This window comes from Anomaloglossus baeobatrachus, chromosome 2 (genome assembly GCF_048569485.1).
Source record: "Anomaloglossus baeobatrachus isolate aAnoBae1 chromosome 2, aAnoBae1.hap1, whole genome shotgun sequence".
Taxonomy (NCBI): Eukaryota; Metazoa; Chordata; class Amphibia; order Anura; family Aromobatidae; genus Anomaloglossus; species Anomaloglossus baeobatrachus.
The window spans coordinates 301,194,179-301,211,799 of NC_134354.1; positions in this window are offsets into that span (position 1 = coordinate 301,194,179).

A 17,621-nucleotide genomic window follows, 5' to 3' on the forward strand; every position below is an offset into this window, starting at 1 on the left:
TGAAGTACTACTGTACAGAGGCCACTGCGACGTTCTCTACTTGTTCAGAGCTATCCATAGCGAACACCGTATCCTGCCGACTACGCCAAATATGTAACACCCGAATGTCAGTGCTGTAGATAGATAGATATGGTGGTGCTATGGAGGACTCAGAGACGCAATGATGATAAATAAGTTTGGCTTTATGTGTTCCAATTAATATGAACAATCACAACTCCTTAAGCCTGCTTTACACGTTGCAATTTCGCATATGATATTGTATGCGATTTGCAACGCCCCCATCGTATGTCCAGCACGTTCAATTTGTTGAACAAGGCGCACAAACGATTAATCCCCGTCACACATACTTACCTACCATACGACCTTGATGTGGGCGGCGAACGTCCACTTCCTGGAGTGGGATGGACGTTTGGCGTCACATCGACGTCACGCGGCAACCGGCCAATAGAAGCGGAGGTGCGGAGCTGAGCGGGACGTTAACATCCCACCCATCTCCTTCCTTCCGCATTGTGGGCCGGGAGCCGCAGGAGGCAGGTGAGATCTGTTCATCATTCCCGGGGTGTCACACACTGCGATGTGCGCTACCCCGGGTACGATGAACAATCTGACGTTCAATTCATCAGGAATGAATGACGTGCATGCGATGAACGGTTTTTCGTTCAATCGCAATTGCACGTCGCTGTCACACGCTACAACATACCTTATGATGCCGGATGTGCGTCACTTACGACGTGACCCCGCCGACACATCGTAAGATATCTTGTAGCGTGTAAAGCAGGCTTTACAGCTTATAGGCCACAACAGCCCAAACAATATAGTTAACAATCTATGCAGCTCAGAGAACGTCAAGTACCGGCCCGTAGATAGGGTGAGGACTATATTCTCGGGCTATCTACTCCCTCCCTTAAATATTAATGGGGTTTACCTGGGATGTGCTACTACGGGTTGTGGTACGTAGTCTCTCCAAGAGTACAATCTTACAATCGCCACCCCCCTTATATTCACAATTTACATAGGGTACCCGGCCAATTCTCCCCTTAAGTCCCTCTGCAGAAAACACTCAACACACATATATATATATATATATATATATATATATATATATTAAATCTTAACGAAAAGAGTCTTTAAATTTACCAAGTATGAAACACACCCAAGGAGCAGACATGGTAAAATGTATAAACATTTTTATTTTCAATAAATGCATAGGGTGTGACATAAATACATGATAGTCATAAAAAAACAGAGTATAGAAGGTGTAGGAGGGGATTGATCCCGAGGGGACTGAGGGTCAGGGTGTTCCCTTCCTTTATTGTCTCTGATGAAACGGTTAAAACCAAATGGGAAGAAGCTGCGTCCAGCTGCTCCAGGACTTTCATGCAGCTCTTGATTGAGCTGAATGAGAAGTCCATTAGTGATTTAGAGACTGAAATTGTGGACGCCCAGACCCACCTTACCTCGGAATTAACCCCTGAGGAACTATCCAGATATAACAAATCATTGGACAAGGAGTTTTCTAAATGGGAGAAGGAGATTCTCAATACAAAGACCAAAAAGTATCAGCGAGATGTCATGGACTATAGGAATGGCCAGTTGTTTCGTTGGCGGGGTACTCCCCATCCTAAGAAAAAACACCACACCTCATCTATGTCGATTTCGGCTTCGTCCATTTCTTCATTAGATGAGGACCCCGCACTTGATAACACTAGGAATTTGAGACCCATCACCAGGGCTACTAATGCCCGTAATAAACAAACTACAACCTCTGGCGGTGGACGGGCAGCTGCTCTTCCAGTTCCAAGGAAAGGGGGAGAATCACATTTGGAGGTAATAAATGTATCTAAACACACGCTTACCCCTGTGCAGACTGAGGTCCTTACGCTGGGACTGTCCTTTGTGCCCCAGACTAATTTTAATGTTTTTTCAGTAATTAAGGACCTCCACCTGTTTTTGCGGAAGCTAGTACTGCATAAGCTGCACTCCAAGCAAACCACAAGTGAACCCAGTACTTCCATACGTGAGCAGGAAGTTATAGCTGCACTCGAGGAACTTTAGGAGGAATCTGCCTACCATGCACCAGGTAATTTCCCACGCCATACTATGCCAAAATCTACCACGTTCCCGCCTCTGTCATTATGTCCCTCGATCCAAATTTTTGGTGAACTGGTGACAAGACACATTCAGCAACTCCCACGTAGGGGTGGGAAAAATAACCTCACCAGACAGCAACAGGCGGCATTGAGGGAGGTCCAGTCTCTTGAGGGGGTTTTGATTAAACCCGCCGACAAGGGCGGGAATGTGGTAATATGGCCAGTGGAATTGTATGAGAGGGAGGCATGGCGTCAACTGAGGGATCGAGAGGCCTATGAGCCCCTCCATCATAACCCAGTGCGTGGCTTTACCAATGACCTCGAGATGATCCTATTGAGGGCATTTGAGGCACGGATTATTCACAAAAATATCTATGAGGGCCTCTTAGTAAAAACACCAGTGGTTCCAACGTTTTACCTCCTCCCCAAGATCCACAAAAACCCTCGGACACCCCCGGGGCATCCAATTGTCTCTGGCATGGGAGAGCTATGTGACGTTACATGTAAATTTATTGAACATTACTTGAACCCATTGGTGGAGACGTTGCCCTCCCATGTCAGAGACACTTCCGACGTTCTCAGGAGATTAGATGGGCTTATCTTGGAGGAGGAGGCTATGTTGGTAACCATGGACGTTGAGGCCCTCTATTCTAGCATTGGTCACCGCGATGGTCTTGCTGCCACAAAGTTCTACCTTGATGCGAGTAACCTCGATGAGTCCCTGTCCGGTCTGCTTATGGAGTTGTTGGAGTTTGTGTTGACGCACAACTTCTTCGTGTTTCGGGACCGGTTCTTCCTCCAGCGGCGCGGCACTGTGATGGGGGCGGCTTGCGCGCCGTCTTACGCAAACCTCTTTCTCGTCCATTGGGAGAGGGAGGTTTTCGGGGACGGCGTGCCGGCTAGCTCCCATGCGCAGTGCTGGCTCCGCTATATTGATGACATTCTTGTCGTCTGGGGTGGAACCGGTTCTGAGCTAGAGGACTTTGTGCGTCGCCTCAACTCCAATGACCTTAACATCTTTTTGACCCATCAGATCGGACCTCGGACCATCGATTTCCTCGACATTCGGATTTCTGTTGAACCTAGTGGCTTAGTATCTACTACTATTTTTCGCAAGACCACCGCGGTTAACTCCCTCCTCCATGCTACCTCAGGACATCCCAGGTCAACAGACAACGCAATTCTGACGGGCCAGTTTTTGCGTTTACGCAGACTGTGCTCCTCGGATGGTTCATTTGAAAGTGAATCGGGAGATATGAGGGAGAGGTTCATTAATAGGGGCTACAGTGGGAGGTCTATCAAAAGGGGCTACCAACGTGCCAAATCTTCCCGACGGGACCACCTACTGTCTGGGAACGATAGTCCGTCAACACCATCTAGTCCAGTGGCCAGGTTTATTTCCACTTACTGCCGTCAGTGGGAACAAATCAGAGGGGTGTTGAGTAAGCATTGGGCCATACTTCAAACTGAACCCTCTCTTGAGGGGTATTTGCCTGAACGTCCATTGATGACAGCAAAGAGGGGTAGGAGTCTCAGAGACATGCTAGTACATAGCCATTATGTGGCCAAGAGAACCCCCCTCTTTGGATGTGGCCCTCAACGAGTTGGTTATTACCCATGTGGCAGCTGCCGGGGATGTCAAAACATTATTAGGGCTACCACCTTTTGCTCCACAGACGGAGGGAGAGAATTCTCCATTCGTGAATACATCTCCTGCAGCACATCTGGCGTAATTTAATACGCCAGATGTGGCTGCGGTAAGATTTATATTGGTTTGACTTCCCGCGAGCTCCGCATCCGTGCGAGAGAGCATGTGCGGGATATCCTGGCAGCCAAGGAGACCACCAACCCTGAGACCCTAAAAACGATACCCCGTCATTTCAGAGAGATTCATAATTGTGATCCAGTATGTCTGTAGGTCAGGGGTATCGATAGGGTACATCTAGGGATCCGGGGCGGCGACCTTAAAAAACGCCTGGCACAGATGGAGTGCCGCTGGATCTTCATTTTGGGCACTCAGACACCACATGGTCTTAATGAACGGCTTTCTTATGCCCCGTCCCTTTAGCCTCCTAGTCTCCCTGTTATATATGGGCCTTTGACGCTATTGTAACCCCCACTCTGATATTCCCTGAGGATAGATATTTTATGTATTTCTATGATGCATGTGTCTGCGCTGTGGGTTACCTCTTGCCCAGATTTTAGTATATTGACGTGTTCTCCCATATAAGTTGATTCCTGCTCATGCTGGTACTTGTGGCAGTCATATATGACTCTATTTTAACAGTGTGTTTTTTATATTCGTTTAGTTAAAATGGATCCATTGCCACTATCTCTTCACCTCACTCCCATTCCAGGCCTCCTTCAGGAATTAATGGAAATTCTGTGGCAACCATGCCTTTTGAATGAGTCTTATACATCTAAACTCATGAAGGAATCATGCAGCAGCTGCTTGTTTTTTGCATATTCATGTATTATTACGTGATTACTTATATTTACTATGTACTCTCTGCAGACGTCTGCTTCTTTCTCTATTTCCTATATATCCTTTTTCCTATTAATTTCCACCTATTTGCTTCCCTCTATATACTAGTAATAAGGGTTTTTACCTTCTGCCTTGCAGGGTGGAGGTGATTATGGAATTAATGCATTTCGTTTGCATTATAACGTACTGTTTGAGATGGCCCCTTTCTCTTCTTGGATGGGAGGCACTAGCGACGCGTCACTGACATAGTATCCGCCTCTATGGGCGCGCCTGTGTTGGCGTCCTTAGCAGCGAAGGACCGGAAGCACTAGTGACGTCACCGGAGGTTTTTCCTCCATCCGGCCTTCGCTGCCGACGCTGAACCACGGCGCAGCCCGCAGCATAACATCATGACGCGCCGCTTAATCGGCGATTAAGTGGCAATTCTGGTCACTTTTTAACCTCCATACCGAGCACTCATTTTTACCTGTCCCCCGACGAAGCACACCACGCGAAACACGTGTTGGGACGCCGGTCCCCACGTGTATACCTGGGTCCAAGTTCAGTGATCTGCCTGCTGGGTAAGCTGTCCTATCTTGTTAGGCTATGTTTTGAGATTTTTGCCATCTCCTAGCCAGCTACTTTTGCACTTGCATTTAGGCACTTAATTGCATATCCAGGCTCTTGTGCAGATCACTGGTGAGATTTGATATCCTTCCCTGGGTCACGTGGGGTTTCTTCCCCTCCTACACCTTCTATACTCTGGTTTTTTATGACTATCATGTATTTATGTCACACCCTATGCATTTATTGAAAATAAAAATGTTTATACATTTTACCATGTCTTCTCCTTGGGTGTGTTTCATACTTGGTAAATTTAAAGACTCTTTTCCTTAAGATTTAGCATTTTTTGAGTTGTTACCTGATATTTATCCACGGTCCTATATGTTTTATATATATATATATATATATATATATATATATACATATATATATATATATATATATTTATATATATTCACTGTGTGCAGAATTATTACGCAAGTTGTATTTTAGAGGATTTTTTTTTATTATTGATCAACATCTATCAACCCAAAAGACTCATGAATATCAAAGCTTAATATTTTTGGAAGTTGGAGTGGTTTTTTTTTTTAGATTTGGCTATCTTAGGAGGATATCTGTTTGTGCAGGTAACTATTACTGTGCAGAATTATTAGGCAACTTAATAAAAAAACAAATATATTCCCATCTCACTTGTTTATTTTCACCAGGTAAACCAATATAACTGCACACAATTTAGAAATAAACATTTCTGACATGCAAAAACAAAACTCAAAAAATGAGTGACCAATATAGCCACCTTTCTTTCTGATGACACTCTGCAGCCTACCATCCCTAGATTCTGTCAGTTGCTTGATCTGTTTACGATCAACATTGCGTGCAGCAGCCACCACAGTCTCCAGACACTTTTCCGAGAGGTGTACTGTTTTCCCTCCCTGTAGATCTCACATTTTATGATGGACCACAGGTTCTCTTTGGGGTTCAGATCAGGTGAACAAAGGGGCCATGTCATTATTTTTTCATATTTTAGACCCTTACTGGCCAGCAACGCTGTGGAGTAGTTAGATGCATGTGATGGAGCATTGTCCTGCATGAAAATCATGTTTTTCTTGAACGATACTGACTTCTTCCTGTACCACTGCTTGAAGAAGTTGTCTTCCAGAAACTGGCAGTAGTTCTGGGAGTTGAGCTTCACTCCATCCTCAACCTGAAAAGGTCCCACAAGTTGATCTTTGATGATCCCAGCCCATACCAGTACCCCACCTCCACCTCCACTTTGCGGCGTCTGAGTCGGACTGGAGCTCTCTGCCCTTTACTGATCTAGCCTCTTACCCATCCATCTAGCCCATCAAGAGTCACTCTCATTTCATCAGTCCATAAAACCATTGAAAAATCAGTCTTAAGATATTTCTTGGCCCAGTCTTATGTTTCTTGTTCAGAGGTGGTGGTTTTTCAGCCTTCTTTACCTTGGCCATGTCCCTGAGTATGGCACACCTTGTGCTTTTTGATACTCCAGTAACGTTGCAGCTCTGAAATATGGCCAAACTGGTGGTAAATGGCATCTTGGCAGCTTCTCGTTTGATTTTCCTCAATTCATGGGCAGTTATTTTGCGCCTTTTTGCCCAACACGCTTCTTGTGACCCTGTTGTCTATTTGCCATGAAACGCTTGATTGTTCAGTGATTACGCTTCAAAAGTTTGGCAATTTCAAGACTGCTGCATCCCTCTGCAAGACATGTCACAATTTTGGACTTTTCAGAGCCCGTCAAATCTCTTTTCTGACCCATTTTGCCAAAGGAAAGGAAGTTGCCTAATAATTAAGCACACCTTATATAGGGTGTTGATGTCATTACAGCGCACTCCTCCTCATTACAGAGATGCACATCACCTGGTTTCCTTCATGTTCATACTTTTATGTAATCACTTTATCTTTTGCTGCCTCTGGGCAGTGGGAGGAATCAGAAAGAAAATAATTTTAGTCCTCTGCCGTGAGTAAAACACAGTTTCACTTTATATACCTTCTGGATTAATGCAAAACGTCTTCATTTAGCACAGTCCTGTCACGCTCCCCGGCTCCCCTGTCACGCTCTCCGGCTCCCCTGCCACGCTCCCTGGCTCCCCTGCCACGCTCCCCGGCTTCCCTGCCTCGCTCCCCGGCTCCTCTGCCAGGCGTCCCCCGCTCCACAGCCTCCATGCCCCATCACCTGCGGTCCCCAGGCAGCCCGGTCCCCGCTCCCGGCGCCCGTCGGCAACTCTGCTCCAGCCCGGCTCTCCTGCCTCCTGTTCACCGCTCCCTGCTCTGGCTTCTGCTCCGGGCCTCGCGCATGCGCATTAGGGCGCGCGCGCGGTCATTGACCCTCTCTTAAGGGCCCAGTGTCCTCAAACAGGATATTGAAGAATCAGGTGCAGGGTATATAGGGAGATCCTTCCCAAGTGGGCGGGGCCTGTTCTTCGTGTTTTGCTAAGCTAGGAGTCAGGTCTCCTTGTGTCTCTTGTGGTATACTTACCTATCTCTCTCCTAGAGCCGCTCCTGCCTCGCCAACCGGTCCTGACGATACCCGAACCCCGAACGGTGACGGTCTGCCATCCCGTCAGTTCATACCATCTCCGATCCCTGTGGTGACCCGTCTTCTCGCTCCGTCGGTTCCGGACTCTGCCTGACGTCATCTCAGCCTCCGAACCTGAACTCCGTCACCCGGACTACCTTCAGTGACTCCGTGGTCCCAGGGACTTCCACTCTCCACATCTCTAAACGGACTGTCCTGCTACCCGTAGTGCTCCGGCTACCGGGCACCTTGCCTTCGGTGAGGTGTTCAGCCCAGTGGATCCACCTCCAGGGTCTGCCCGTCCACCTGGCCCTAACAGTAAGAACAGGCCATGGATCCCGCCGAAGCACTAGCGGCCCAGCTGGGCAACTTGCAGCAGGAACTCGGACGACAGCGCGAGACCCAGTCCCGCATGCTGGCCTTCATGTCCTCGGTGGATACCCGCCTGCACACGCTGCAAGCATCTGCCACGTCCCTGGCATCTCAGGTTACTACTGCACAGTCCATGGCCACGGTTCCCGTGGCGGCTACCTCGGAAGCTTCTAAACTCCGCTTGGCCTCTCCACCCCGATATGCCGGAGATCCCAAGACCTGCAGAGGATTCTTAAACCAGTGCTCCCTCCATTTCAAGCTGCTTCCGCACCTGTTTGCCTCCGACCAAGCCAAGGTGGCGTTTGTGATGTCCCATCTAGAGGGTGAGGCACTGGCCTGGATGAACCCCTTGTGGGAGAAGGAGGACCCTGTGACCACTAACATCCAGGACTTCCTGCAGGCGTTTAGAACCACCTTTGACGAACCCGGACGTGCCGCCGCATCCGCCTCATCACTCCTCAGGCTACGTAAGGGGACCATGACGGTGGTGCAGTATGCCATCCGCTTCCGCACTTTGGCCTCAGAATTGGGGTGGAACAATGAAGCCCTCACCGCCGCCTTCTGGGAAGGACTCTCCAGTCGTATTAAGGATGAGCTGGCAGGCCGCGATGTTCCTTCCACCCTGGATGCCCTGATCGCACTAGCCACCCGCGTGGACCTCAGATTCCAGGAACGATCCAAAGAGGTGTCCCGTGAGAGACGTCCGATACGGCATTCCTCTCCTCCACAGAAGCCCGCCGTCCTTCAGTCAGCGTCGTCTGGTGTCTCTGTCCACGAGCCCATGCAGATCGACCGTTTGCGGCAGTCCGAACAACGCCGAGCAGAACGGCTCGCCAAGGGCCTCTGCTTCTACTGCGGAGAGGGCACCCACCTGCTACGTTCCTGTCCAGAGAGGCCGGGAAACTCCAAAGCCTAGGGTTGGTAGGAGAGGCCACCCTAGGTGCTGGGACTCTCTCAGACCCGGTTACGTGGACTGTTCAAGTAACAACGGGAGAGACGCGGTTCACGGCCGAGGCGTACCTCGATTCCGGGGCAGCAGGCAATTTCATCCAGCAGGCCACGGTGGACAAGTACCAGGTGCCTGTTACTCCACTCGACAAACCCCTCGTGATTGCCTCTGTGGATGGGAGACCCCTCTCTGACACCATCTCGTGGATCACCAAGCCGGTGGAACTACGTATCGGTGCCCTGCACACTGAGAACATCGCTCTCTACGTCCTCCCACACATGTCTCAACAAATCCTGCTGGGACTCCCCTGGTTATGGACACATGAACCGTCAGTCAGCTGGTGTACGGGTGAAATCACCCGATGGGGCTCCTCTTGCCACGAGAACTGTCTGAAGACTATACAGCCCATCCGACGACCTCCGGTTCCGGAGTCCCTACCGGGACTGCCCTTGGCCTATTGGTCCTTCGCGGACGTCTTTGATAAAAAGGAGTCAGAGGTACTGCCGCCACATCGTCCTTATGACTGTGCCATCGACCTACTCCCGGGAACTACACCACCTCGAGGACGGATATATCCTCTGTCTCCTGCTGAAACAAGGGCCATGTCTGCCTACATCACGGAGAACCTGGCAAGGGGATTCATTCGGAGATCCTCCTCTCCTGCTGGAGCAGGCTTCTTCTTCGTTAAGAAGAAAGAGGGCGACCTACGCCCATGCATTGACTACCGGGGATTGAACCAAATCACCGTGAAAAATAAATACCCCCTGCCGCTCATCCCCGAATTGTTTGATCGGCTTAGAGGAGCTTGTGTGTTTACTAAGTTGGATCTTCGGGGTGCCTACAACCTGGTCCGCATCCGCTCTGGGGACGAATGGAAGACCGCATTCAATACTCGCGATGGGCACTATGAATACTGTGTGATGCCCTTCGGCCTGTGTAACGCACCAGCAGTCTTTCAGGAATTGGTGAATGACGTGTTCCGGGACCTTCTCTACGTCTGTGTGGTGGTGTATCTTGATGATATCCTGGTCTTCTCTCCGGACCTCCAGACCCACAGAGAGAACGTGCAGTTGGTACTACAAAGACTGAGAGAGAATCGTCTGTACGCCAAGTACGAGAAGTGTGTCTTCGAGCAGTCTTCTCTTCCCTTCTTGGGTTACGTATTCTCCGATACCGGTCTGCAGATGGATCCGGAGAAGGTCTCTTCCATTCTCAACTGGCCCCCTCCTTCCGGACTGAAGGCAATCCAACGCTTTCTTGGATTCGCAAACTATTACCGTCAGTTCATCCCTCACTTCTCTGCCCTGACTGCACCTCTCTCCGCCTTGACCAAGAAGGGGGCTAATCCAAAGGACTGGTCACCTGCGGCCGACGCCGCGTTTGGCTCCCTGAAACAGGCATTTGATTCCTCTCCTGTGCTCCACCGTCCTGAGTTAAACCGACAGTTCACCTTGGAGGTGGATGCCTCCTCCTCGGGAGCCGGAGCAGTGCTCATGCAGAAGTCCTCCTCCGGGAAGATGGTTACTTGCGGTTTCTACTCCAAGGGCTTTTCAGCGCCTGAACGCAACTACACCATCGGTGACCGAGAGCTATTAGCAGTCAAACTGGCTCTGGAGGAATGGCGCTACCTTCTGGAGGGAGCAGTGTACCCCGTGATCATTTACACGGACCACAAGAACCTGGAATACCTGCGGTCCGCTCAGCGACTGAACCCACGGCAAGCCAGGTGGTCCTTGTTCTTTGCCAGGTTCGATTTTCAGCTCCATTTTCGACCCGCGGACAAGAATGTGCAAGCAGATGCCTTGTCCAGGTCATTCGTGCCCATGGAACAGGAGGAGTAGACATCCCAGCCCATCATCTGCCCAAGTAAAATCATTCCGGTGGCTCCTGTCACCCTGGCCCAGATACCGCCCGGGAAGACCTATGTCTCTGAGACTGACAGGCAAAAAGTGTTGCACTGGGGCCATGCCTCGAAAATAGCCGGCCATGCTGGTCAGAAGAAAACATGGAATACAATTGTACGTCACTACTGGTGGCTATCCCTTCGCACGGACGTCGCTTCTTTTGTCTCAGCCTGCTCCTCTTGTGCCAAGAACAAGACGCCCAAACACCTGCCATATGGTCGTCTTCTGCCTCTGCCTATACCCTCCGTTCCGTGGCAACACATTGCAATGGACTTTATTACAGATTTGCCCCTGTCCTCCGGACACACAGTCATATGGGTCGTGGTGGATCGGTTCTCCAAAATGGCTCATTTCGTCCCTATGGCTGGACTGCCCTCTGCCCAGGAACTCGCTGACGCCTACATACAGCACATCTTCCGGTTGCATGGCTTTCCATCACACATTGTGTCCGACAGAGGAACTCAGTTTACCTCCTGCTTCTGGAGGGCCCTCTGCAAATATCTGGGAGTGACTCTGGACTTTTCTTCAGCCTACCATCCTCAGTCGAATGGCCAAGTGGAACGAATCAATCAGATCTTGACCTCCTTCTTACGTCACTACGTTAACGCCCATCACGACGACTGGTCCACGCTTCTTCCTTGGGCAGAATTCTCCCATAACCACCACGTCAGTGAGTCCTCCTCCAGCTCTCCCTTCCATGTCATTTACGGACTTCAGCCTTCCGTCCCTTTACCTGTATCCTCTTCCTCGGATGTCCCTGCTGCTGATGCTGTAGTCCGTGACTTTACAACAATTTGGGACTCTGTCAAGACGTCCCTTGGACGTGCTTCCCTGCGGATGAAGAGGCACGCAGACAAGAGGCGTCTGGATCCTCCGTGTTTCTCTCCAGGAGATCTGGTCTGGCTTGCTTCCAAGTACGTCCGATTGAAGCTACCATCATACAAGCTGGGTCCTCGCTACATCGGGCCGTTTAAAGTCCTCAGCAAAATAAATGAGGTCTCCTACAAGCTGCAGCTCCCGGCCACGATGAGGATACCCAACTCCTTCCACGTCTCCCTGCTCAAGCCGGTTGTCCTTGGTCCCTTCTCCGCTGCTGCCAGTTCTGCTCCTCCTCCTATTGCTGATGATGACATCTATGCGGTAAGGGATATCGTGGCCATGAAAACCGTACGGGGCCGACAGTTCTTCCTGGTGGACTGGGCAGGGTATGGTCCTGAGGATAGGTCCTGGGAACCCCGGGAGAATGTGGGTACTCCTCTGATATGTGCCTTCCTGTCCCGGTTGCGGGGAGGGGGGCGTGGGGGAGGGGGTACTGTCACGCTCCCCGGCTCCCCTGTCACGCTCTCCGGCTCCCCTGCCACGCTCCCCGGCTCCCCTGCCACGCTCCCCGGCTTCCCTGCCTTGCTCCCCGGCTCCTCCGCCAGGCGTCCCCCGCTCCACAGCCTCCATGCCCCATCACCTGCGGTCCCCAGGCAGCCCGGTCCCCGCTCCCGGCGCCCGTCGGCAACTCTGCTCCAGCCCGGCTCTCCTGCCTCCTGTTCACCGCTCCCTGCTCTGGCTTCTGGCACCCGGGCCTCGCGCAAGCGCATTAGGGCGCGCGCGCGGTCATTGACCCTCTCTTAAAGGGCCAGTGTCCTCAAACAGGATATTGAAGAATCAGGTGCAGGGTATATAGGGAGATCCTTTCCAAGTGGGCGGGGCCTGTTCTTCGTGTTTTGCTAAGCTAGGAGTCAGGTATCCTTGTGTCTCTTGTGGTATACTTACCTATCTCTCTCCTAGAGCCGCTCCTGCCTCGCCAACCGGTCCTGACGATACCTGAACCCCGAACGGTGACGGTCTGCCATCCCGTCAGTTCATACCATCTCCGATCCCTGTGGTGACCCGTCTTCTCGCTCCGTCGGTTCCGGACTCTGCCTGACGTCATCTCGGCCTCCGAACCTGAGCTCCGTCACCCGGACTACCTTCAGTGACTCCGTGGTCCCAGGGACTTCCACTCTCCACACCTCTGAACGGACTGTCCTGCTACCCGTAGTGCTCCGGCTACCGGGCACCTTGCCTTCGGTGAGGTGTTCAGCCCAGTGGATCCACCTCCAGGGTCTGCCCGTCCACCTGGCCCTAACAAGTCCTTTCTCTGTAAACAACTCTTTAACAGTAGTTTTAATTTATAAGGAGTCTTTGTTCTAAATAACTGTCCCTATCTAACTATTAACACACATTGACCGGTCTCTCAATAGTTATAACTCACAGACTTCTTTCGATGTCTTTTGCCACACAGACACAGCACTCAGGGTTAATTCACAGGAGGCCAGTCTGTTATCCCAAGATGGCGAATCTCTCTTTGGAGGCCAGTCTGTTATCCCAAGATGGCGGATCTCTCTTTCTCCTCGCAATATTCACTCTGCTTCTTTTTTATTTAAACCATGAGTTAAACACTTCATTCCTTAGTTCAGTACCTTCTTTATGACGGAGCAATAAAAATCCTACTGTGGAGACAGATCAGTAGTCATTCCATTTTCTCAAAAGAAAGCAACTGAGCCCACAGGAACTCACTCTCCTCTCCTTAACAGCTCCAGCGCACACACACTTTTTATACGCCCAACTACCACACTATTTTAAAAATCAACTGTGCCCAGTCATGCTCTACAGTGACACCCGGTGGCCCTTCAAATCATAGCACAGATATACTCCACTATATGTATGTCTTTCATCCTGTTACAACGCCACCCACGGTGTGTGGTAATATGGAGTACCACCGCTGCTGTTGGGGACCACCCGGGGATGATGGAATGGCAGCTGGATGTTAACCCCTTTGTGGGTAGGGGTGGTTCCCCCCAGGGCTCAGTGTCCAGGACATGGGGAGTGATGTAGGCCGGAGGTGGCGCGCTGGGCCGGACCGGGGAATGTTGGTGTACTCACTGTTGAATAATTGCACACAAGTCTGTTGGTAAACCAAGGTATCAGTGGCTGGCTGCCGCGTTCGGGTGTACTCGGGTCCCACACCCAGTTGGTGTACCGATGTCCCTTCCTCCGGCACTCTGTAATTTTCTTCAATTCTGGACAACTCCTTATGGAACGGGGAAGTCCGCTCCCGGTATGTTCTGGTTGAAACAATGAGGAACCTGTGGAAAAGAAAGCGCAATAGGGTCTTACCCTGGCAAACAGGGGGTTGAAAGAAGGGTAATCCTACTCACCAATCAGGGTTGTGACAGGCACAACTCCTGTAACAGCATAGGTATGGATCAAAGGCAGCAGTACCCCAAGCGGCTGATAGCAGAGAGAAATAGTGGAACGGGGCTTTAATGAACTGTGCCAGAGATCACAAATGTAATCTAGAATTAATGTAAACTTTTATTTTGGCACAGGTCTACACGTTTCAGGAGGCTCAGCTGCCTTCCTCAGGACCAACAGGCACAAGATACATCAAATCTGCAGAGGTATAGGTGTACAAAACATATATACCCAGTATGACATCAGAGAACCGCCCCCAAAAGAAAAAAAACGGCGGGAAAAACACTTCTGTAGTAGCATGGTGTGACGTAATGTAATCAAAAACAGGAAAAATAACCTGTGTCCACTGAAACAGTATCAATGCCATTAAGATTAAATGAACATCGCAATCAAAAAATAAAAATAAAAATAAAACCTATAAAAACGAATAATTGTGTCATTACTGAGTAAAAATATACATATATATGCATATCTGTATCAAAGAGTGTCTAAGAAGCCATGATGACCGTGGTAAGAAGGTCTAGAACCCACACCACCTATAGATCATAGCCTCCATGGGTGACATGAGAAGAGATGCGATCAGTCCACACACCCAGAGAGGTATGCAGTGAGATTCGTTTCGTACAGAAGCATGAAAGAAAAGAAAAACAAGGAAAAAAAGGGGATGTGGAGAAAAAAGAGAATGAAAAAGGTAGGTGTGTATTTCAAACTGAAATTATGGTAATATTACAAAGGAAACCAAGGCGAGGTGAAGTAAGTTCAAGAGCGTGGGAAAAAAAAGAGAGTGCATGCGTGAGTCAAAGCAGTGAGTAAGTGCCATAGGAGAGCCAAGAAGGCTGAGAACGGGGTGAACAAAGTTCAGCGGTTGGGAAAAAAAGGGGGAGGGAAGAAAAAAACATATTTATTGCGTATGGAAATAGGTGATGTGTGAAAAAAACATTACATATTATATCTTATAATCCCGTCTAATTGAGGGGGTAAAAAAATTGTATGCATATTTTATGGAAAAAAGTCTAAAGGCAAAAAATAATATAATAAAAAATAATAGGTGGTTGGACGTGCAAAATCAAGAATATGCAGATTCATAAGAACCACAAGAAAATATACATATATATATATATATATATATATATATATATATATATATATATATATATGTATACAGGAAATTAAGGTCATAGTGAGGAAGTCTGAACCTTGTCTAACCCATAGAATATATGGGTGACAAGAAAAAAGGGGGAGATAGGTCAAATACCCCAAGACCGGTGTTCAATGACATTGTGGATACTTGTGTGAAATAAGTAAGCATGTGATCTAAAACAAAAGTGGTAAGAGTAATTCCACTATCACAACGCGGGTAAGTGGAAAAAGAAACGAGGGGTGACTAGGGTTCAAGAGCGTGGGAAAAAGCAAGAAGCGCATGCGTCAAACCAAAGCAGTAAGCAAGTGCAATACAATAGCTGAAAGACTGGGGACGGGGTGAATAAAGTTCAAATGCGTGGGAAAAGTGGGGAGAGGACTTTGTTACAAAGGAAAACCATGTGTAAGAGTGGATTTAGAAGATCTTGTGGGTGAGAATGCACATATACATCTATATATGAAGGGAATGGATATTATCCCGTCTATCTCAAAGGGATATAAAGGTACTGTATATATATTCACTGGAAACTAATATCATACAGACAATTCATATCTGTCTAGCAACGTATATATCAAAGACATATGTAACCTGCAAAATGCAGAATAAATAAAATAGGAGTACATATAAAAAATAATGATAAATAAATATACAAAATAAATATAAAGATAATGAATAAAAAACTAAGCCTAAAGCACAAGCATAATAATATGTATTAATATTCGAATATATATATAATATAAAAAAATGGAAATTAAATATTATTACTCGTGGTAAAACTCATTCTTCAATGAGATAAAAAATTATATATAGTATTATCGATGCTAATAGGTTTTTTAATGCAGAGGCTCTGCGGTAAATGATCCCTGGAGTTGTTGGCAGTACTCCTCTCAGGAAAGGATCATTCTGGAGAATGTTCCAATGCCTGCGGATAATGTTTTTAATAAGATCACCATCCCTGCTATATGTAGTTAAAAAACGGGAGGAGAAATTATTCTGAAGAGTGGTATCGTCTCTGGTCATAGGGGCATTTTTATGTGTAATAAGATCCGTCTGATTGAGGTTCCTGTTCATCTGGTAAGCCTTCTTGATTAGCGCTGGGGGATATTTCTTATATAAAAACCTTTCTTTAAGGACAACAGCCTGTTCCTTGTAATCTTTATCAAGGCTACAGTTTCTCCTAATTCTTTGGAACTGATTCCTGGGAACATTCGTGAGCCATTTATTGTAGTGGTTGCTAGTGAAATCAATGTAGCCATTACTGTCGACCTTCTTGAAAAAGGTCTTAGTGTAAATCATCCCTTCATTATGTGAGATGGTGAGGTCTAAAAAATCGATGGACCCTTTCTCTATGGTGGGCACGAATTTTAAGCCCCAATCATTGTTTACTATGTGTCTTAAGAAGTCATGTAGATTATTTTCTGAATCATCCCATATAAGGAACAGGTCATCGATGTATCTTTTATACACGATGATATGTTTGAAGAGATTGGAAGAATAGATGTATAGTAGTTCAAATAAACAGGTTAGCAAAAGTAGGTGCTGCCCTCGAGCCCATCGCTTTGCCACAGTGTCCATCCATTTTATGTCTCTGATGATATTTATCAAATATTGATATTGATATTATATATATTCGAATATTAATACATATTATTATGCTTGTGCTTTAGGCTTAGTTTTTTATTCATTATCTTTATATTTATTTTGTATATTTATATCTATATTTATTTATCATTATTTTTTATATGTACTCCTATTTTATTTATTCTGCATTTTGCAGGTTACATGTGTCTTTGATATATACGTTGCTAGACAGATAGGAATTGTCTGTATGATATTAGTTTCCAGTGAATATATATACAGTACCTTTATATCCCTTTGAGATAGACGGGATAATACCCATTCCCTTCATATATAGATGTATATGTGTATTCTCGCCCAAATGATCTTCTAAATCCACTTTTACACATGGTTTTCCTTTGTAACGAAGTCCTCTCCCCACTTTTCCCACGCATTTGAACTTTATTCACCCCGTCCCCAGTCTTTCAGCTATTGTATTGCACTTGCTTACTGCTTTGGTTTGACGCATGCGCTTCTTGCTTTTTCCCACGCTCTTGAACCCTAGTCACCCCTCGTTTCTTTTTCCACTTACCCGCGTTGTGATAGTGGAATTACTCTTACCACTTTTGTTTTAGATCACACGCTTACTTATTTCACACAAGTATCCACAATGTCATTGAACACCGGTCTTGGGGTATTTGATCTATCTCCCCCTTTTTTCTTGTCACCCATATATTCTATGGGTTAGACAAGGTTCAGACTTCCTCACTATGACCTTAATTTCCTGTATACATATATATATATATATAT